Here is a 23,720-nt window from a genome sequence, read left to right on the forward strand (position 1 = left end):
AAGGCATCATTTTAATAGGAATCTCATCACAGAGAACCCCCTTACCACACTTTATATTATGTAGAGAGGAAGGACAGGACAGAGGTGATGGAATGAGTTTAAGAATGATGCCAGTATGGCTGACCCTGTAACAATAGGAACCAGAAAAGATGATGAGATGTTCATTTAGAAAATATCATCAAATCCTTTCATTTACTCCTTGCATAGATCCTTGACTGCTTCTGGCAAGTGGCCCATTCTTTCTTGATTATGATTATTCTGAATATCTGTCTCTCATTTTTTCTTCTTGCCTTCTGTTCTGCAACCATTACCTTTTGTAACAAATGACTCAACAGTATCAGTGTATGTATCAACAGTCAGTGTGAGGAGGACTATAAAGAAACTTCTGTTGCCAGAAACAGCAGACCAAGGACCAAAAAAAGGACTGATAATGGAAACATCACATTTGGAAGAAGTGGTCCAGATCATAGCTGAAAATAATAATAATAATAATTAATATTTATTTTTTTTAGGGAGGGGAGGAGCAGTTCTAGAGAAAGAGAGAGTCTTTCTCAAAAGGATCCAATGGGGAGCTTGGAAGCTGGGTGGGGCCTCAGGGCTCGATCTCATGACTCTGAGATCAGGACCCTGAGATCACAACCTGAGCCTAAGCCAAACCAAAAGCCGGGAGCTTAACCAACTGTATAACCCATGCGTCCTGTTCCAAATCACTGTTAAAAGACATATCCCTAAAGTGAGAAGAAAAGGCTAAAAAAAACCCAAAAACCAAAAAACTAAAATGACAAACCAGCAACTAATTCAATTCCTATACCTGTGAATACCAGGGGGGAAAAATATTTTAATCTCATTCTGGTTGATTTTCAGTTTGTTTTGGAGACTTCACATCATACTTTTGTTTTCCCTTTTTTCTATCTTTTTATCATTTTTTTTCCCTTTTAATGGCCGGCATTAAAAGAAATCTCACTATTAAATGCCAGAAGAAATCTATGCTTGCTGTAGGGAACTAGAGAGGGAGGAGAAGTCAGGCATGTACTTCTCAACCCAGGATTGAGTTATTTTCAGAGTTTCCTGCAACCCAGTAGCTCTTCTCCTTTGTATGATCCCCTCTCCCTCGGCCACCAGAATAGCAGATTTCATGTTTTTCTGGCTAGCAGACAAAGACACATGAGTCTGACAACTCGAGAAAGAAGTCTAAATGAATTTCTAAGTATGTTTTTCTCATCATAAAAGCAATACATGTTCATAGTGAGGCTTTAGGGAAAATATAATGAAGAAAAGAAATATACTACTAATCTCAAAATCCACAGAAAACCACTATTATCATTTCAGCACAATCTCTATTTTCTTTCCCTGCAAGCACAGATACATACTGTACAATTGAGATATGATCATTATTGCATTATCTAACATTTTTTCACTTAATATTTTTATATTAACATTTTGATTAAATGGCTGATTTAGGTCCTACCAAATTTAGCTAGTATTCTCTTTCAGAGGTGGATCCTAGTTTGATTTTTCTTTCTTTTTAAAATAAAACTGGAAGGGAAATTTCAGGAGACCAAAAGACAGAAACCAGACAAAATTTCATTCTTTCTTAATGCATATGAAATACTCCACTGGAGTGGAATTCTTAGATAACCCAAACATTTTTGGACATTGGAACTGCAGGAATTTTCCCATAAACAAGATCCTTCAGGGCCAAGCAGACCAATACCTTCCTTGCCAAAGAAGTTGTATGTTCTGAAGCATTCAGTTATAACTTTCCTTTAAGTTATTGGGATAGAAAAGGACTAGTTTTAATCTAATTTACTTATAAAGACATAAATTAAAAATTAAGCAAGGAAGACCTCTTAATCAAAGGATCATCAGGCTAGTGATGCGAATTATCCTCTGATATCTTATGGATAGTGGAGATACCAGAGGATAGCACGCAGGATGGGGGAAGGGGAAGAGGGAGAGGGAAAGAGAAAAATCCCAAGCAGAATCCATGCCCAGTGTGGAGCCACAGGTCGGACTTGATCTCACCACCGGAGCCCAAATCAAGAGCTGGATGCCTAATCAACGGAGGCACCCAGGCATCCTCATCTATCTTATCTTTATTGGAAGGTTAAAAAGAAACTTAACATGCATAGCTTTAGAAAAATAAAAAACTCTAGACTATGAATTAATTCTGCTTCACATAAAATTAAAAAAAAAAAAAAAGTTGCATGGTGTTTTCAGGAGACGTCCCAAGACAAATTCCTTGAAAATATAGATTGGCCATGAGTTTGTGATATTTTGTGATGTGATGATCATGATTGACTTCATAACTTACTTGCCAATTCCTCTATTTAGCTAGGTTCCAATTTTTGTGACACTTCTACAATAGTAACAGTAATAACTAGAATTTATTTTGTGTTTACTATGTTCTAGGCACTGTAACAAGCACTTTGTACCTCAAAATTTACATATGTTAACTCACTGAGCCCTCACAATAATCCTATAAGGTAAGATCGACTATTTATCTTCATATTATAAATGAGAATATTGAAGCACAGACTAGTTTGCTCAAGGTCACATGGTAGTGGTAAGACACACAGCCAGGGTTTATATATACTAATGATTATGGAAAGAATTAAAAGCTTTAATACTATTACTTTCAAATTGGTCTAGTTTTATGAACTAGCTATTTTAAATGTTTATGCAAGCTTAGGACCATATTATAAAATTTGCTCCAAAATATTGGATAAAGATGTAAGAATATATTATAATTTTAATTTATAAAGCTACTATAATTATATGTTTAAAGTCTGATAAAAGGAAAGAAAGGGAAAACTATGGTTTAATATTCCTTATTATAAATACATAGGCAAAAATCATAAATATAAACAAATTGAATTCAACCTCTTAATCAAAAAAGGTGTATCTGTCAATTTACAAGGATGATTCAGGTTGATCTTAAAATAAAGCAAAGGATCTTACATAGATTGCATAATTTGTTTGCACAGGATAGCACATGAGAGATAATGCTCCTCCAGGTTTGTCTGATCTACACTTGTTTACAACCCTTCTCTTAGGAGAAGAGAGTTGAAAATGCACCCTTTTAGTTACTGCTCCTTCCTACCATGTTTACTCTAGGAGTTATTTCTGAATAGATATATAGAAAGAGACAGAAAGGTGCCAAACTGCTCTTACAAAGGACTTGAGATATGACACTAAACTTTCATAAGTTTACTTGTCCCTACCCATATACATGAAGGTGCCCTATTGGTGTCACTGGGTCTATTTTCCTCATCTGTTATTTATTGTAACAATAAAACTGAGAAGAAAAAACTGAGATGCAAATGACTTATATAACTTCCACTAGTCATTAGGTGGTTTCTTAACATAAGATCCCATCTGAAAAAGAACGTGAAATTAGCTGTCTGTCAAGATATTTGTTTGGAGAATAGCTTCAGACAACAGTCATTGTAGACTGGTGCAAAGGAGAAGGAAAAACCAATGTCTGGATGCATTCTTTGGTTGATCTTCACTAGGAGCAGCTAGGGCACCATCCCACCACCCGTACTCTACAAAGATTGGAATAAAATGTGCTTCAGACTTGTCCACCTAAAGAACAAAAGAAAGAAGTGTTTACCCACTAATTCCAAAACCCCTTTGATCCATGTTTATCCTATAGGGATTAACATCTTTCACTTCCATTGTGCACATAGGTGAGTGCCAAGTTTGATCCCTCATGTGTCTCCACTCCAATATCTGAGAAGCTCTGGGATAGAAAGACAGAGATAGAAGACTCCTCTGAGATACATCTGCACAAAGATGGCTACCTCATTTATGACCAGAATAAAAAGTATGCCAAGACCCTTTGCTTGTACTGCAAAGTGCGAGCCCATTTGTAGAATTACTCTTCTTACTTCTCCATATTGTTCTCTTTCACACATGGCCAAGTTATTTCAGTAAATATTTATCTAATCTGTTATGTCATAAGCACTGTAGGTAGTAAGGGCTAGAATATAAAGGTGAACAAAAAATAGTTTCTGTCATTGAGTGGTTTACGTCTACTGCAGAATAAATAAGTAAAAAATAAGTAAATATAAGTAAATAAGTAAAATAAGTAAAAATAAAAAATAAGTAAAAATAAAACTATAACGTGGAGGGATGAATGCCACAATAATTGTGAAATTCTAGATGTTATGAGAGAACCAAAGAGGGGTAACTAATCAAGACTTGTGGGAGTTGGGAGTGGCTCTGGAGTTCACAGTAAATCCATATTAGTAACTTCTTATCTCATGGGCCATTTTGTTCATAAGTATTTCTGAACTTTGAAAACATGAAATGCCACCCATTTTAACCTATTTTGAACAGTGTAAAACACTAGTACAATCTACCTTCACCTGGCACATCTCATCTCTAATGTGTAGAAAATTATAGATTTTACAATTTGGACATGAAATACCTTTTGAAGTATAACTATCCACCATTTTCTAATTATGTACACTTCAGATGAAAGAAAATGTTCTCATCCCTTTGGCATTTTAGTATGTTATCTAATCAATTTCACTTTCAAAATATACCGATAAAAACTGTCCATGATACTGGTCTAAAATTTTTAAATGTATTTTTACATTACAAAAATCGTTAATGTAAAGCATCTTGCCCACATTCAAAGTCAAACATGAAATCACCAAAAGAGCAGCAAAATAATATCTTGGTTATCGAAATAACCATCTACGATTATGCATTCCACTTTCTGAAAATAAATGTTTCAACATAATGCAAATGACTTATCAAAACTTTTCATCAATAAAGAGATGTATTGAACTTGGAAAGTCATTACATATGTATATCTTATAAATAAAAAATTGTCTTCTTGCCCTCAAATACCTCATTTACATTGAAATACCCTTCACTTAAATCCTCACTGTTATTGTCAATACATAAGAAAAACCACAAATGCATATATCTCCTTTTAAAAAAAACATATTAAACAGAGACGTGTTTAAGTTTGACAGAATCCCTTTTTAAATTTATGTTTTCTTCTAACACTATAAAGGTCTTAGCTCTGTAAATTGGCACTTGATAAATACACTGTAGAAATTAAAATTATGGTATAATTTATAGTTTCAAAATAGCTCCCTTCTTAAAATTCTTCCTATGGTTACATCCAGAATGGAAATAATTTGTAAAATTGCTCTAAATGAGAATATTTTATTGACAATGGGGAGAATTTGTCTTCACTCTACTTGTCAGAACTTCGGTAGCCCAAAGAGCTTAGACCAACATGAAGTTGAATGATTTACAGGAATTCTGAGGAATTAACAGAGGTTTCATGGTTAAAAGCCAAAACAAGCAAAAGTGGTTGCTTCCAATTATCAAATTGTGCATTTCCTAGTTGCCCACCTGGACTTAACATCTGGAAGGTCCCATGGGTCATTCTGGATTTGTCCTATCACCTTCTATGGCAGTGTGGTTTTAGACTATGACCCTCTGTGACAGCACACAAAATAGGAACATTTAAAGAAAGGTGGAGCTCAGGACATAGAGATTGTTGGATGTTTGTGCTAAATCAGGTGCAGAGATATTTGAACGCTATCTGTGGATAAGCTTAGATCTTAGTATCTGACCTCTTGTACTTAAAAGGAGATTTTCGAGAAGAAGTTCAAAGATGTAGCATTTTGGAAGCTGCTTGTTTCAGAGGTGGCAACGAAAGCTTAAAGTCTGGGCACATCATCTCCCATTAATTCAAAAATACCTCCCAAGTATTGCAAAGTTTGGATTCACCCTCAGATTTGTCCTTTGGCTCTGTGAATTCTATTCTCCACACTGCTGTCAGAGTTATCCTTTTAAATGGATCATCTCTCAAGCCTACCCTCCAAAACATCACTCTTGTCCCTTCCCATATTAAACAGGGAAAACTCGAAGTCTATAGACTACATGACCCTAAGCTTCCTCTCCAAATCTTATTTTCTACACCCCCGCCTCCCCACCCATTCTTAACCATCCTTAAAGAACAAAGGCACAAAGCAATTCATGTAGCATTTGCACTGTTGGTTTCCTCTTCTTGGAATGTTCATTTCCCAGATATCTTCACGGCTTCTCCTTTCATTCATTCAGCTCTGTGCTCATTTATCTCCTTACCTATAGGAACTTTCCTGCCCACAGATATAGAATACCATCCCCTCCATCACTTCCTGTGCTTTTCTCTGCTTTATTCTATACAGCACTTATCACCTAACATAATTTATTAGTGTCTTTTGGCCTGACATAAATTGGAAGTGCCTTGGGGACACTAACTTCATCTGTTTTGTTCAATGATATTTATACCACTAGCATGGACAACAGTGACTGCACCATAGCTGGCTCAATAAATGTTGCTGAAATATAGAAAAGCATGGAAGGAAGGAAGGGAGTGCTAAAGAAGCCACTCAATTTTAACACCACCAATAAGCTGGTAGCCTCATTGGTCACAGCAAATACCATAATTATTATGAAAATTCCTTCCAGTGGGAAATGGCATCCACAGAGCTGTTTCAGTATGAATTTCATTTGCCAAAGCCATTATATCCGTTCAGGAGATAGGAGATTTTATTGAAGTGTAATCAGAGAATCTTATGCCACATAAGCTTAGAGACAGCCATATCATGACTTCAGTACACTCTTAATATCTTTCTGGGTCACTGGATATGTTTGATGCTGAGTGTAACACAATCAAACTTAGCTTTGTGGAATTTTCTAGAACCATGGGCCTCTGTCTCACTGGAACAATGCCAGTGATTAGAAATCCATTCATCATTCATCTATATGGGGCACTGACAGGAAAATGCTCTTGATTGCAAAATTGCCCACAGTTTCTCTGAAAGAATCCAGCAGTATAGATGTGTCCTGTGTTTCCACTTCAGCAAACATTCTATCAGGAAGACAGAAATGGAATTCCTCAATCTGGACTCTGTACTTTATGCTCTGGAAGACATACTATTTGTTAATACTCTAACATTGTGTGTCCTAAATAAATATGAAGAGAAAATGCTAGAATAACAAAGATGTTTGTTAACATCTTTAGCATGCAGGACTTGGCCAAATATTTAAATTACCATCCTGCTACCTCCATAGGTTGCATCAGGCGTTACAGAAAAATAATTTGCAAACTTGTCTCTCAATTTCATTATTAATAATTTGCAACATGGGGCTGAAATGAGATGTACTCTTTCTACCTTTGATCCAGAATTTAAATTCTGTAGTCAACCAAATAAATAATCCCCAGTAGAAAGAACACTCATCTTGCAATCAGAAATCTTTCAGTCCTGCCAATCTCCCTAACACCAGGTTACAATCTGGGGAGGAGTAAACTATTTGGGCCTATGGAAAAAAAGATAATGTCTACCTTGTGAGGTGGTTGAGAAGGTCAGATTAGTGACGTGCACATAAATTATATGCACATGCCTGGTGCAATGCAAACTATTCCAATAATGCCAGCTAATTTTTTTCTCATTATTTAACATCACATTGTAAGTTATTGCATGGAGCCAGAACGATTTTATTAAAAAATAGATGGTACAGAGCTGAACAAACCCAGCTCTCCTATTATGTTCTCAGGTCAGCACTGGTGATGTGCTTTCTCTTTACTGATGTTTTATGCACCTGAGATTCATGGACAGCCCTGGTCTATTAATATGATCCATGATGAGGACAAATGCATTGTGAAATGAACTGTTCATAATACAGTTATTCTGTGGCAGAGCTCTTCCCGAAACATATTTTTTATTCATTTGAAAAGGTCTGTAATGCAATTTATTATCTTTATTGCAAAAAAATATATATTAGAAAATAATTCACTCCCTTTCTCTTTCTATCCTCTTCTCATCTCCAAAAGTCACTGGGACGGAGGGAAGTTGTAAACCCCTGGCAGCCTGTGGTTGATTTCTGAAGTGACCTGGCTTTGTTTCTCATTTTTCATTGTGGTGATCTGCCTAGAAGGTGGAAATTATTTTCATGTTCACAAATATGTGCCGGTGGCATGTAGCTCTGAGAACTCTCCTGCTGCTGTTGCCTCAGACTCATCTTAGATCATTCTTTAGGCTTGCTGCACTATAAAACCATGCCCTTTTCATGTTAGAACAACTGATGTGAAATAATGATTATCAATGAAATAGGCATCTATTACTTCTACTTGATATTTCCCAGGCAGTTATTTTTCTCATTAAAAGAGTCTTTTTGCCCCTCAAGGGGAAGTTAGATTGGGTATTACAGAAAATAATTTGTAAAGTTGACTCTAATTTTATTGTTAATAAATCCTAGTAGGAGCTAACTTATGGGAACTTCAGGTGCCCTCACTGCTATTCGTCTTAACCTCAATTTATTTACTACCTATCTTTACTCTTATATTTCACCCGATAACATAAAATATTAGGTTCAGGCATCTCTAATCTTAACAATGATAACTTAAAACTATTGATGTTAATGGGTGCTTATATTTGTATAAAACTCATACATGTTAAACATATATGCAAAAGACAGTACAAATGTATTTATATGTTACACACACATATGTCTATATCAACATTCCATTTAATTCAATAAGTTACCATTAAATTTTATTATCATAAACCATAACTCAGTGTGCTAATAGGTAGAGAAGGAGCATCATGGTTAGAGGAACCCCAGAGGAGATATATATATATGGTAACCGGCTTTCCACCAGCCCCTATATTCAGATGTATACATTACTTCACCCTTTGCTTTTCCCTGGTGACTCTAGAGGTTTTGTTTACACATCCTTCAAAGCAAAGTTCAGGCAGACATCTGTTTCCATTCCTCAAAGAAAGCCCCTTTAAAGACAGATTGTGCAGTGCACATGGCTTGGCATCTTGGAAAATGTAGTTTTGCAAAGATCTATTAGTTACATATGCCAGATCTATTGAACAAAAAATTCTCCAACCTGAGTCGTCCAGAGGATAAAATGAGGGAAATTGGTACCTCGATGTTTTTCCCCTGGATGACTCAGGATGAATAATTTATTTTTGGTCTTTTGGATTTTTTCCTAATAAAAATTATTTTTATCTGAATAATCAAATCTTTGCCAGGGTGCACATCACTAATAAAGGGCTTAAATAGTTTTATTTTCCATACTCCCCTGGTACAATTTAATCTTAACTGAACCCCCAAAGAATCTCTAAATGCTGCAATTTTAGATAGAATAAAAAGTCAATGAAAAATGTATTTACCAAGAGTGCTTTTCTATTAGTTGGATTTGTTGAGATGACTGTCATTTCCATTTACTTGCAATAATTTCCCTCCAAACCAAGTTAGTAGTGAGATTATAATCTAACCATTCTGTCTTAGTCTATTCAAGTTGCTGTAACAAAATACCACAGACTGGATGGTTTGCAACTAACAAAGTTTATTTTTCATAGTTCTGGAGCTGAAAGTACAAAATCAGGGTGCTGGCATGGTTGGGTGAGGGCCCTGGTGGACTTCTCATTTTATCCTCATGGTGGAAAGAGCAAGGATCCTTTCTCGGGCCTCTTTTGTGGAGACATTAATCTTATCTCCCAAAGGTCCATGTCCTAAAACCATCACACTGGGCATTGGAATTTCAAAATATGAATTTTGGGGGGACACAAATATTTAGTGTATAGCACATTCTATAAATTGCTGTCACTGTTTCTATTCACTGTTGAACTACAGGTCCTGGATAGCACATTGCAAAGTTAAGTAAGTGATAGTTTGAGATTCCATTTAAGACAACATCCAAAATATAAGGTCCCTAGAAACATACCTGCAGAAGAGGTGAAAGATCTTTACTGATATAAATTATAAAGGCTTATTGAAAATTTTAAAGAAGATAGAAATAAGTGAAGAGATATATTTGTTTCTGGATAGAAAAACTAAGAGGTCATTCCTCTCCAGATTTATTTATAGAGTCATTGCAAATCGAATAAAAATTCCAGTGGAGGTTTTGTGGACTTTCACAAACTGATTCTAAATACTATATGAAACATCAAAGGGCCAAGCATAGAGCTCTATGAAGAGGAGAAACATGGAGGAAATGGTGAACATAACTAAGAAAGTTTAATTATAAAACTGTAATAATTAAGGTGGTGTCCTAATTGTGCAGAGCTGGACAATAGTAAACATGAAAAGAACCAATGAAGTTTGACGACTATATTTGAAACTTGGCTTATGGCCAAGTTGGCATTGCAGGTCACAAGAGTAATGATAGATAAAAAATGGTACTTAGACAATTTGTTTTCTGTTTAGGAAATAAAAGTAAATCCACATTTTGTACTATCTATGAAATTGATTCCAGGTCTATCAAAGACCTAAATGTGAAAAACAAAACCTTAAAACTTTTAAATATAGGAGGAAATGCTTTCATAAGTATGACACAAAAACCTTACACCATAAAGGGAAAAAAAGTTACTATTTAAAAGACACAATGAAGATAAAAAAAAGACAAGTCATAAACTAAGAGAAAAATCTCTATAATATGCATAACGAAAAAGGCTTAGTATCTTTTGAATCAAGAATAAAAGACTAATAGCCCTATTGAAAATGAGCAACAGTGTAAGCAAATATTTCATGCAAGAAAACCAAATATCTAATAAATATACAAAGATGTTCAAATTCATAACTAATCAGAGAAACTAAAACTGCAATAAGACACCATGTTACATACACCAGACTGGCAGAAGTGAAAACATTTTATAATCCCAAACACTGGGGAGAAGTGGAGCAAGAAGGCTTCTCAGACGTGGCCAGTGGAAGTGTAAGTTGGTTCCATCAATTAGGGAAGTTGGCGTTATCAGGGAAAACTCATATTGTGCATACTCTAGGATGCTTGCTTACATCCTAGGGTAAACCCCAAAGAGCAAACTATGTACCTATTCATGGCATCTATTTTCTTTCCATTACAGAGAAAATAAGCTTATATCATTCAAAATATCAATTAATAAGAAAAATGAAATAATACAATGAGAATAATACATAAATATATAAATAAAATGAGTTATATGCAATAAAAGCAACACAACTGTTGCTATAAAAACAACACAGATGAATGTCAAAAACAATGATGAATGAGGAAAACAAATTGAAAAATATGCAGAATGTGTTATAATTTACATAAAACATTAAAAGAATGAAAAGTAAGTAAATCACAGATTGTTAAGGATCCACACAAGTGTAGCAGAACTGTGATGTCAATGAAGTTAATATTGAAGACCAACAATAGAATTAGAGAACTCCTGGAAAGGGGTGAAAGTGATGAAATCAGGAAGGGGCCCACAGATACCCATATAAGATAATTCAACTCTATAAGCTAGGCAGTGACACATAGGTGTTAATTTCAAAACATTTAGCCCACCTGTATGACATTGAACTATGTCATTAACACTCTGTCCTACACATTTTTACTAGGTCTGTTCTTCCTTGTTGGATGTTTTGATAATACATTTGAAGAAAACTTAGTGTTTATTCTATTTTTGTTTCAATGGGTGAGTTACCTTGTGGATTGCATGTATCTAACTTACTAAATATTTTAAACCATTTTGTTTTCTTTTGAAATTATACATTTAATAACAATTTTCAGTGATATAATGTTCTTATTCAGTTTACACATTTTAACCAGTGCCATAAATTTCGTTGCCTTAAACAACTCTTCTAAAGGAAAGGTTTTCATTTTCTCAAGGTCAAGTATACATTCAGACAACATGGCATGTTTCAGTGTGGCTCCGTAGAACGCTTTAATACTATGGTAATAGATGGCATTGGCTTAGAGATGTCAAGAACACAAAAGTGAACAGTCTTGCAAGTGATCAGAGTAAAAACTCAATGACACGGACATTTCAAATCATAATGTTGAAACCGTAACCCGTAATCACTTAGGCTATCTTAGACTGGAGTCAGTCAATAACAAAGAGCTTAAAAATATTCTGTGACAGGGGTGCTTGGGACACACAGTCAGTGAAGTGTCCGGCTTGGTTTCAGTTCAGCCTGTGATCTCAGGGTCATGAGATTGAGCCTTGCCTGGGGCGCCACCCTCCGTGCAGAGTTTCTCTCTCCCTCTCCCTCAGCTCCCCCCCGCCACACTCTCTCTCTAAAATAAATAAATGAATCTTAAAAATATATATTTTCTGTGACAAAATTCCATGACACAGCATTTTTCTCTTAGAAAGCAAGATTCAAAGAAGAGTAATTAGTAAATGAATAAATGGTGAAAGGCTATAGTCAAAATGATCCCGGGCAACTAAAACCTGAAGGGTGGCAGGTCAAATCCACTTTGAAAAACCAGTCTGAGCTTAACACGAATACCTTGGCCATACAATATCATTAGTCTCTTCTATAACTTTTCTTCCTCTTATTTTTTTCCTAATCCAACAAAAGAGTGTTTTGATGCTGATTTGAGGAAAAAGGAAAATATTTAAATTTAAAGGTAACCATAATCTAAGTAATCTACTTAATACTTTAGACTCTGCTTCTGAGTGATTTTCGAGCATCTCTTCAACATGTCATTTTAATCTAATCAGCAGGTCACAATAGCATAAGTAATTATTGAGAGGGTTATAACAGCAAGAGTAAAAATGAGGTTCAGAAAATAAGCATGTTCAAATAAAAACACAATAGGGTAAACACTGCAGACATAGGAATAATACAGCCAGTTTAAAAAGGCAGAGACTTTCAACCCTGTATTAACTTTCATTTATACTCACTTCCATTTCATTCAACAAATGCCATACAGAAAACCAAGGACCCTGATTACAGCATTACTCATTATCAGGCAGGTATTTTTACCGTAGGCAATGAAATTTGAGGGAAAAAAAAATCTAACAGCAGCAAAAGCAATATAAGAGAGGCTTCTGAGAGATTTTGCTTTCATACATTTTTCAATGTCATTTCCTCCACACAAACAATTCACTTTTAAAATATGTTGTGATTCTCATAATAATTTCAGATGCTTTTATGTCCTTAAGACAAAGCGTAATTCCTTGTGGTAATATCTACTGAGTTAGAGGATTTTGTTTGTACACACTTTCAATTCAGAATGCTAAAAGATATATTTATATACAGAAGAGACTCTTCCCTGATTAGAGTGACTCAGAGGCTACATAGTCTAAGAAGAAAGATTTATTTTAGATGGAGTGACTTTTCAAAGTCACTTTTTAGATCCAGATGTTGTATATGGACAAAGGGGATTTCATTTGGAGAGAAAGGCAATGGGTATAATAGAGTGAGCCATGAACTATGGGACACCCATCACTTTCATTTACTAGAAGAGTGACCTGAGATAAGGAAACATTCTCTGAGTCTCAAGTTCCTCATATGTTCAGTGGATCTCAGCCAACAAATGAAATAATATTTACAAAGTTATAAATTACTTCATAAATTTCTAGGTGTTCCCAGGGAGTCAGGGATAGGCTAGGGTTTAGTCTGGTAACAAACAACCCCACACTCTCAAGTCTTATACTATCGAGATTTATTTCTTACACATGCAAAGATACTTATGGACCTAAGCAACTTCCCAGGGTACCTCTCTTCCGTGCGATAACTCAGGAAACCATATTGCCTTCATTTTGTGTCACCATCGTTCACACAAATCTTCCCATTCTGCAGGGACAGAAGAAGGGAGCTGAAATAGCCTACTGATCAGAACCAAGTGTGGGGCGCCACCAAACCGCAAGAGGGCCAGGAAACTGGAGAATGGAAATGCAGTAGAAAGTAACCACTGTCTTTCATCCAGTTCTAAAAATAATGCAAAGTGGTATTATTAGCTTTCAGTATATCAGAAGTGACACAATGTATAGAGAATCCAAGGAAATGAAACAAAAATAATTTCTATTCTTCAGAAATGCATTTAAATTTAAATGTGAGTCTCTTTTTGAGGAGGCACTTGACATTTATCAATGCTAATCATGAAACTAAAATGGTTTGACTAAGCTGAAGAGCTGCTCATCACCCAAAATAGGACCCCTTCCTTGGATAGTCATTGGAAAGCTTTCTCTGTGGATGTTAGAGTAGTGTCGAAAATAATACCATCAGGAATACAATAGAATGAAGCCTGTGCTACAGAATCCTTCTATAGCATCGCTTTTTGTTAGTGCTTCTATATCCAGGAATATTCTAGGCTTCCTTCCATATGGGGAAGACATAACCTTTTCATCTACTAAGGAAGGCAGAATTAGTGCAGACCCAAAATAGATAGATATAGGTATAATATTAGATATGTATTGTTTTCTCAAATATGACAAAGGGTTAGCAAACACCCTAAGTAAGAGTAAAATCATCATCATCATCATCATCATCATCATCAAAACGGCAAAGCAAACAGAAAGAAAACTCATGAAATCATTCTAAAAAAATCAACAACATTATGTGGTCAAAATGGTTTAGTTGTCTTTGTTATGCTTTGAAGGTTGCCAAGAAAAGAGAAAATACTTCAAAATAATTCAGTCATAAGAACAAAGAAATGAGAAGCCTTTGCACCCTTGTCACATTGAGGAATAAGACTCATTATTGACTCTGCAGCAATAAAACCAGAATCCCTCATGGGTTGGGACTGATTCTCCTAGGTTCGGTATAGCTTTAGCTAATGACTTATAGATTATAGGATCATCAGGCCTTGCTGAAAGAGCCTATTAAGTCTGGCGACGGAAACAAAAGGTCAGTGGGCCAGGGCCAGGTGAATAGATTTCTTCAGTCAGGTAGAGAAAGCACTCACTAACAAGTCAGCCTACCTTCTTAAACCCAGATAAATATAGACACCCGAAGATAAGGCCATAAAGATTCCCCAATCATTTATATCACTCGGCCTCTGTGACTAAGGAAGTCTTAGATCACAGGGTGCCGGCAATGCTAGTTGGGACGTAAAACAAGAACTGCCCCAGTGAGTCAGGGCAATCTCAGTGGATTCACACAGGAGCGGAGCTGACAAAATGAGCCTGTACTTCACTCTGTCTTTCTGTCATCTCCCTGCAGCCACTCACCTGGGAGAAACTGATGTATGTATCATGTAGACACAATGTATTTACCCTGATGGTTCAATGTAAAGGAATAGAGAAAATGGGGGAAGGGATATAAAAGTTATATGTTTTTATAAGTTACTCCCTACACTAAGGATATCAGATATTGTCTCATTATTGTAAAATGCACACCAAGAATTTGGAATGCTAATTTTTATAAAAAGAGAACATTTTTCCCCCCAAGGATATCTTGATGATAAACATCAGAACTCTCAGTTTAGCATTCTACACATTATTCCATAGAAGTGTTGGAAAACAAATAGCTTTGATTTTAAGTTGTGGATTAGAAAGCTGATCCAAACATAACACCCAAAATGCTCAGTATTAATTCTGGACCTGTAACCATTAAAAGATTGAGAACACTCTGAAATGCACTAGGGCTCCAGGTTTTAAATGCTGCTATGGGGATCTCTTTGTTTGAATTATCTGCATGATCAAAGTTCCTACTTTTGTCCAGTCTTATCTATTTTATTTATTTTTTTTTTCATTTTTAATTTTCTTTTTTTTTTTTTTAAGATTTATTTATTTATTTGACAGACAGAGATCACAAGTAGGCAGAGAGGCAGACAGAGAAGAGGAGGAAGCAGGCTCCCTGCTGAGCAGAGAACCCGATGCGGGGCTCGATCCCAGGACCCTGGGATCATGACCTGAGCCGAAAGCAGAGGCTTTAACCCACTGAGCCACCCAGGCGCCCCCAGTCTTATCTATTTTAAAACAATTTATTTAGATCACAAAAATACACAGAAGAAAGATATCAATAACAAATAAAAAAAGTAAGCATATTGAATTAAACCATCTTTACTAACGCAAAATTGATCTCTAGATGTTTGTAATCTGAATAGCTAAATATATTCCTCACTTAGTTGGGTCCTGGCATTATTAGTTAAGTGCTATTCTAAAATGATTCCAATAAAAATGTGGGTCATACTCTTAAGACAAAGTAAATTCACAGAAGATGTATTTCTTGAAAGTTCTCTCATATTTTACAGTATTATATATATTTATATATTTACATATAATATATAAATATATAATATGCATTTTATATCTAGATATAAAATATATATTGTTATCCAAGCAAACACAAAATGTCAATTAATATAAAACAAATTTCAAAAGATAACTCATAGTATCACCTATTAGTGGTTTGAGCATCTTTTTAAAGATTTTATTTATTTATTTGAGAGAGAGACAGTGAGAGAGAGCATGAGAGGGGAGAAAGTCAGAGGGAGAAGCAGACTATCCAAGGAGCAGGGAGCCTGATGTGGGACTCGATCCCAGGACTCTGGGATCATGACAGAAGCTGAAAGCAGTCGCTTAACCAACTGAACCACCCAGGTGCCCTGAGCATTGTCTTGATAATGTTGCAATGTTACATCTTTCCTCTTTCAAGATTCATAAGAGATTAATACAGTCAAAAAAGAATGTGAATATCATTTCATTGACATTTGGGAAAACAATATCCTCCACTTTAGGGATTCTCTGGTAAACCATGTTCTATCACACAAATAAGGCTATTTCTCTTCCTTTCTTAGTATTGAAGGAAAAAAGATAATAGGTTTGTCTTAAGTAATCTGATATTTATTAATATTAATATTAATATAGAAATATGCTTAATAAAATACAACATAGAGCAATTATTCTTACCCAACACATCTGGATTGGTAGATAAGACATACTATTGCTTAAGGAAATGAATACTTTTTAAAAACATTACTTAGACTTTAGTATGTGGCTCTGAAAGAAATATCGGTGGAGAGCCTGAGAAATATCATGGAAAACCAGTTACAGTCTTGGTAATTGGTGTGATCTCACTTCCATTGTTGAACAATGTACAAGAGTGGTTGTACATCATACTCTGGCACCAATTCAGTAAGTGGTACTTCTAAGAGACACTTCAAGATTTCCATCTCAATAATAAATTGTTGTATTGTACACTGGGGCATATTCTGCTATAAATGTTAAGAACCATAAACAGATACAAGTTATATAAAAATATTGAACAATAATATCTATGACAGCTGGCCACTCTTCTACTTCCTTTGCCCAAGTATCTCAAGCAGATAAAAAAAGGTACTATAAAGTAAATGAAGTTTGTACAAATTATTGTATACAACACTATAATTATTCACAATTCCATATACGAGTTTAGTGAATCTGACTTTGCATACCCAGTCTCTAAAGCTTTTTCTTACTCAAGCTCACTATTCATTAGTTCTGATTTGATAATTAAGTGCAAAATACCTTACATACTATTTAATTTAAATAGGGAGTTGTAAGTTTCAATACACACACACACACACATCTATATGGAAACTACTATGTGTGTTTGTTTCTAGATTCTAAAGGGTTAAAAATTGTATAAAATATGTTTCTTACATTTAGCAGCTTTTACTATATTTAACAAGTCCGTATGAGTTTGTAACAATCTCTGCAGGTCAAAGAGGAGGTCTTGGACAAGATGAATCCCAGCGATGTATAGAGCTAGTGGAGGGGTCATACCAGGGAGCCCAACCTGGCAATTCCAGTCAGGACAGTATGGCAGTGGGAAGAAGAGGGGATGACCAAGTTCAGTGAAATATGTTAGATGTTCTGCAAAGAAAGCATTTCAGTGGCAATATTTTTGGAAACTGCTACGTGTTTACCCCTCATGACTCATACTTATTGACATATTAAAGTTCTGAGATGTCCTGAAGTAAATATACTGCATATCTTTGACCTAACATTTCTCAAATTATTTGACTACCTTTTTTCCACCTCAGGACACTCATTAATATCTCAAGGAATGTTTCGTGACACTCAGTTTGAGAAATCCTACTGTATGCCAGGTAATTTCATATGTGATGGTTTATTTACTCATCCACATTACTTTTATATATGAATCAAATAACAGAGTTTTACTAATTTGTTCTAATTTACACAGTAGCTATGTAACTGGAATGTAATTTAATAGGATCCCTGATTCGAGCACATGATTGCAGTATTTCTGAGAGAAATATTAAAAGGCAATCAACCAACCAACAAACAAAAGCAAGGCAGAATTCCAGAAGGACTAGTAGTAATGCACAAATGAAGTGTAATGGGAATATCTTACAGAGGATAGCATGGAAGCCCACTTACAGTAACTGGGGCACATGCTTGGGATCAATTATTATGAACAAATTATTCGTGTGGATCTGAGATTAGGAATCAGCTAGCAATTACAAACTCATGGCATTGCAATAGAGACCCTGAAAATAAAGGAGTTGACTTTCTGGATTGGTCCGAGACACTAAGGTCAGAGTCAAGCCAATGAATCACCATAAATGGCATTGAATATTAGGAAATAGAAAAACAAAAGGAGTCTCCATAGGAATCAGCATTTGGGGTTAAGCAAGCCAAGACAGTTATGAGGGGACTTGTAAATTTGTCAGAAGAAGCCAATCTAAGACTAGAAGGCTATATATTGTATGATTCCAACTATAAGAAATTCTAGAAAAGGCAAAACTACTGAGAAAGTAAAACTCTCAATTTTGCTATGGTTGTGGGAAGGATGAACAGTTGGAGCACAAAGGATTTTTAGTGAATGAAAACATTCTATACAGTGTTATAATGATGGACATATGTCATCATACATTGGTTCAGACTCCCAGATTGTACAACACCAAGAGAAAACCTTAAGTAAGGTAAACTATGGACTTTAGGTGATTACAATGTGTTTACATAGGTTCATCTATATATATATGTATATGTATACAAAATGGTGTACAAATAAATCACTTTGATGAGGCTGTCAGTTATAGAAAAGGCATGAATGTGGGGGGACAGGAGAGTGTACTGGAAATTTCTGTACTTTTCTCTCAATTTCTTGTCAATTTAAACTGTTCTAAAGAAATTGAACCTTAAAAAAGTTGTCAGAGAATTAGAGACTCACTTTGGGAGGTAGGCAATAGAGAGACATGGCAAATTCTACGGCATGGAGGAGGAGTTTTAGGAAAATTAACAGGCTCCAGGATGAGTAGAAAGAGAGAAGGACTAGAGTCAATTGACAAGAACCGTGACTTAGGAAGAGGGGATGCAGATTAGGGTAAGATTTATGTGGACAGAGAAGGGGGAAAATAAAGAGAAGTGAGTGAATCCTAGTCATTGCATTAGTGACAAGAACTTAAAAATACTGATTACAGAAAAAAGTAAAGAATTATGACATGTTTCTAATAAGTGGATATTAAATGAAATAACTCCAAAATTTCCTACAAAAATTTGAAATATTTAAATAGCTACCAAAAAAAAAAAAAAAAAGGCAATTTAAAGAGAAGGAAGGGGCAGTTGAATTTGATCAGTAACCCAGGTTATCCAAGCATTTTAAGTATGTCACTGAGAGATAAGAGTTGAATTTCTAAAAATGGATGAATTCAGACTTAACTCAGGGAAAAATTACAAGAAAATATATGATAATTTTTTTAATGTTTTTGGTTATTCCACTAACATTTGTCAATTAAATCAGGTTTATTTAAAATAACAGAAAGATGAAAACAGGCAGTATTTTTGGTAAGGTTTAGCTCAGAATTATATTAATAAGAAGCATCAATATATCTCAGACTGTTATCTCTGAAAATGAATCAAAATATACAATTTAACACCTGCCTTGTGTTATTTTTTGTAACAGAACCAGAGGTTTTGAATTCCCCAAACAACAACAAAATGCAAAATGATAGCGTAACACCCAATGCCTCCTGCTTTGAATTAGAATTCAATGTACATTTCTTCCAGTTATAATTTTCTTGTCTATCATGCCCCAGATCCCAAATTAGACTTATTTGGCACCATGCCAGAGGATGGGTCTTTAAATCATAATGACACTCAGCTTTTTACATACAGCAGTATTGATGCTAGGAACAGCAAAGCTGGGCAGTGCTAGAATGGAATGGGTGACAGATGTAGTTCCAATTCTGGCAGAATGACTTAAAAAAAAAAAAAGCCCTCAATTTTAAATACTGTTTAAAGAAATTAGATACACATTAACCATCAGTAGGGAGGAGGGAGCAAGTGTGAGACAGATAACACCAAGTTAGAGTATTTGTGGAGGACCCATCAAATGCTGTGCTTTTTAAAAAATTCTTAATACCAGTTTTATTATAGTTAAATACTTCAAACACTTTGCAAAAAGGAGCTAACAGTTGACCTTACAAATTTGAATTGTGGATTAAGATCATCTACAGGTTTTTAATAATAAAAGTCTCATAGAACTACTCTACACTCAAAAAAGAATCTTCCCCTCTGTTCAGACTAAACCCGATGTCGAGATGAAATAAAGTGCCCTTAAAACAAAGTGTTGATATATGTTTGAGCTATCAGTAACTGTAAAAAGGGAATATGAGAGACTGGCATCTCACCTTTTTAGAAAAATTTAAAAAATTAATGATTTTACCGAAAGATTTCAGAATTTCAGATTTCACAACAGCCTTATAACTAAAAAGTATTTAAATAGCATAGGTAATTTTGATTAGTCTACATACAATTAATATTTCATTTGACATTAAAATTCTTATCAGCTTAATTATTATTTACAATTTTTAAAAAACTAGTATATACAAGTATGCATGTTTGTGGCAATATAATCCTCCCAAAAATGAATTTATTGTGCAGATTTTCTGTGGTATTGATAAACATATTTGTGCTATTAAGTACATAGCCAAATCATACAGACATTTACCATAAAAACAAACAGGGGAGTGTGGCCTTCTGCCATGGTGTATCCCAGTGTGCCTTGATGACAAAACAGACTTAAAAAATTCTTCTAAGGGCATCCTAGGAAGGTTTACCATAATGATAAAAAGGTTAATAAGGTATCTCCAATAAACACAGTACAGAGAAAGGGGAGGGTTTTTATTTGTTCTTGCTTTTTAACCATATATTTTTAAAAGATTTTATTTATCTATTTGACAGACAGAGATCACATGTAGGCAGAGAAGCAGGCAGAGAGAGAGGGAGAAGTAGGTTCCCTGCTGAGCAGAGAGCCCAATGCAGGGCTCGATCCCAGGACCCTGAGATCATGATCTGAGCCGAAGGCAGAGGCTTAACCCACTGAGCCACTCAAAGTGCCCTTTTAACCATATTTTTAACCTTATTTCAGGGAGTGTCTATAAAATTTGTACAAGTCACGTAAGTCCTAGATTGGGCCTTCCAGAAAACAGTTTTTTGGACTCAGGAGATAGTTCATAATGTCATAATGATAAAGTCTGTGACCCAAAATACTTTCCAAATGCTGTATCACTTGCCATTGAAAAGGAGACTTCAGAATCATGGGAATATATTCAGGATCAAATAATATATCAGTTTTACAATACAGCAGGTACGAGGTTGACTCAGATAAACTATACTGTGGAGAATCATTCTGGTACAAATTCTTGATTTGTACATCTTGTACATGGTTGTACATCTTGATTTGACTTCTAAGTTGTTTTGAAATTGTCTTCAAAATTCCTCACCAGGATAACAGAAGGCTGTTGCCTCAATCTGTACAGAAAATCTTTACAAGTCCTACCAAAGATGTTTAGGGAAGGTGATGCCAAAAACAGGAATAAAAGAGGTGCGATGTGGCTAATAAAGTATGCCTGATTAAACCTGATACCTACCATCAAGGGTGAATAAGCCTGAATCCCTTAGGGACGTTCTGGAAAACTATGCAAAAACACATGTATCAGACTTTCCCCACCCACAGGGCAAGGGAGCTGTGTGATATTTATGCAACTCCCAAAAGTCATTTAAATAGTTTAAATAGGGTTTCTAGAAGAGGATGTTAATTCTTGAACTTGCTGTGCACATAGGAGGTATGACTGTCCTAGATGTACAAATCATGGCAATTGGAAAGTGGCTGGACTACATTAAAAAGTCTGGAGAATACAGATAGAGCACTGAAGTCTCTACTAAATCTTCCAAAGGGAATAGAAAATATCCCTATGCTTTTACTCAGCTTTGCTATTCTTCAATTCTTGGAAAAAATCACAAAACAGAAACCACATGTGAATATGGCCTGATTTAATTTCACTGAACTTTAAAGCATGAAATATATGAAGCCAATTCTCTATTATAGAATAAATCAAGGAAATATAGCATAACTTCTTCATGGTTTCTTTCTCATGGAGCCTAAGATTCCATATTCAGATGGACAAAGCTTTGCCCAAGAAATCCTGTTTAAATTCACAACAATTGTCCTTTCCCAAGATCATAAAAATACATGACTAACTTGATGAGAGGAAAAAAAAAAGTGTGTGTGTGTGTGTGTGTGTGTGTGTTTGTGTGTGTGTATGTATAGGGGGGTGAATTCTATAAAATTATTTTAAAACTAATTATTTTTCTTTATTTTCAAATGGAAAATGCACAGACTGTAAGTATACAGTCCATTTGGACAATTATATACATTTATGTAATGACCACTCTCATCGAAGCATAAAATATTACTACCACCTCAGAAAGCTTTCTTGTACTTGTAAGGACCTATTTAGAAACTGTCCCTGCTCCCCTTCCCCCAGGGGATTTACTTGGAGACAAGTCCTGGAAACCAACTTCAGGTAACAAAGCCCAGATACAAAGGTGGGTCAGGCCAGGTGGAGATATCCGATCAGTGGGGGGATGCATACTGTCTCCCTGATTACCAAGGAGTATGGGCCCCGCCCTTTGGGAGCCTTTTGGACACCAATCCCAATCAAGGTGTAATGGGCTGATCAGAGTTCTTCGGGACTTTATCAAGATCAAAAGCTTCTGCACAGCAAAGGAAACAGTCAACAAAACAAAGAGACAACCCACAGAATGGGAGAAGATATTTGCAAATGACAGTACAGACAAAAGGTTGATATCCAGGATCTATAAAGAACTCTCAAACTCAACACACACAAAACAGACAATCATATCAAAAATTGGGCAGAAGATATGAACAGATACTTCTCTAATGAAGACATACAAATGGCTATCAGACACATGAAAAAATGCTCATCATCACTAGCCATCAGGGAGATTCAAATTAAAACCACATTGAGATACCACCTTACACCAGTTAGAATGGCCAAAATTAACAAGACAGGAAACAACATGTGTTGGAGAGGATGTGGAGAAAGGGGAACCCTCCTACACTGTTGGTGGGAATGCAAGTTGGTGCAGCCACTTTGGAAAACAGTGTGGAGATTCCTCAAGAAATTAAAAATGGAGCTTCCCTATGACCCTGCAATTGCACTATTGGGTATTTACCCCAAAGATAGAGATGTAGTGAAAAGAAGGGCTATCTATATCCCAATGTTTATAGCAGCAATGGCCACGGTCACCAAACTGTGGAAAGAACCAAGATGCCCTTCAACAGACGAATGGATAAGGAAAATGTGGTCCATATACACGATGGAATATTATACCTCCAGTAGAAAGGATGAATACCCAACTTTTGTATCAACATGGACAGGACTGGAAGAGATTGTGCTGAGTGAAATAAGTCAAGCAGAAAGCGTCAATTATCATATACTTTCACTTATTTGTGGAGCATAACAAATAGCATGGAGGACAAGGGGAGATGGAGAGGAGAAGGGAGTTGAGGGAAATTGGAAGGGAAGGTGAACCATGAGAGACTATGGACTCTGAAAAACAATCTGAGGGTTTTGAAGGGGTGGGGGGTGGGAGGTTGGGGGAACCAGGTGGTGGGTATTGGAGAGGGTACATATTGCATGGAGCACTGGGTGTAGTGCAAAAACAATGAATACTGAC

The sequence above is a fragment of the Mustela lutreola genome, chromosome 3 (assembly GCF_030435805.1).
Source record: "Mustela lutreola isolate mMusLut2 chromosome 3, mMusLut2.pri, whole genome shotgun sequence".
In the NCBI taxonomy this organism is placed as follows: Eukaryota; Metazoa; Chordata; class Mammalia; order Carnivora; family Mustelidae; genus Mustela; species Mustela lutreola.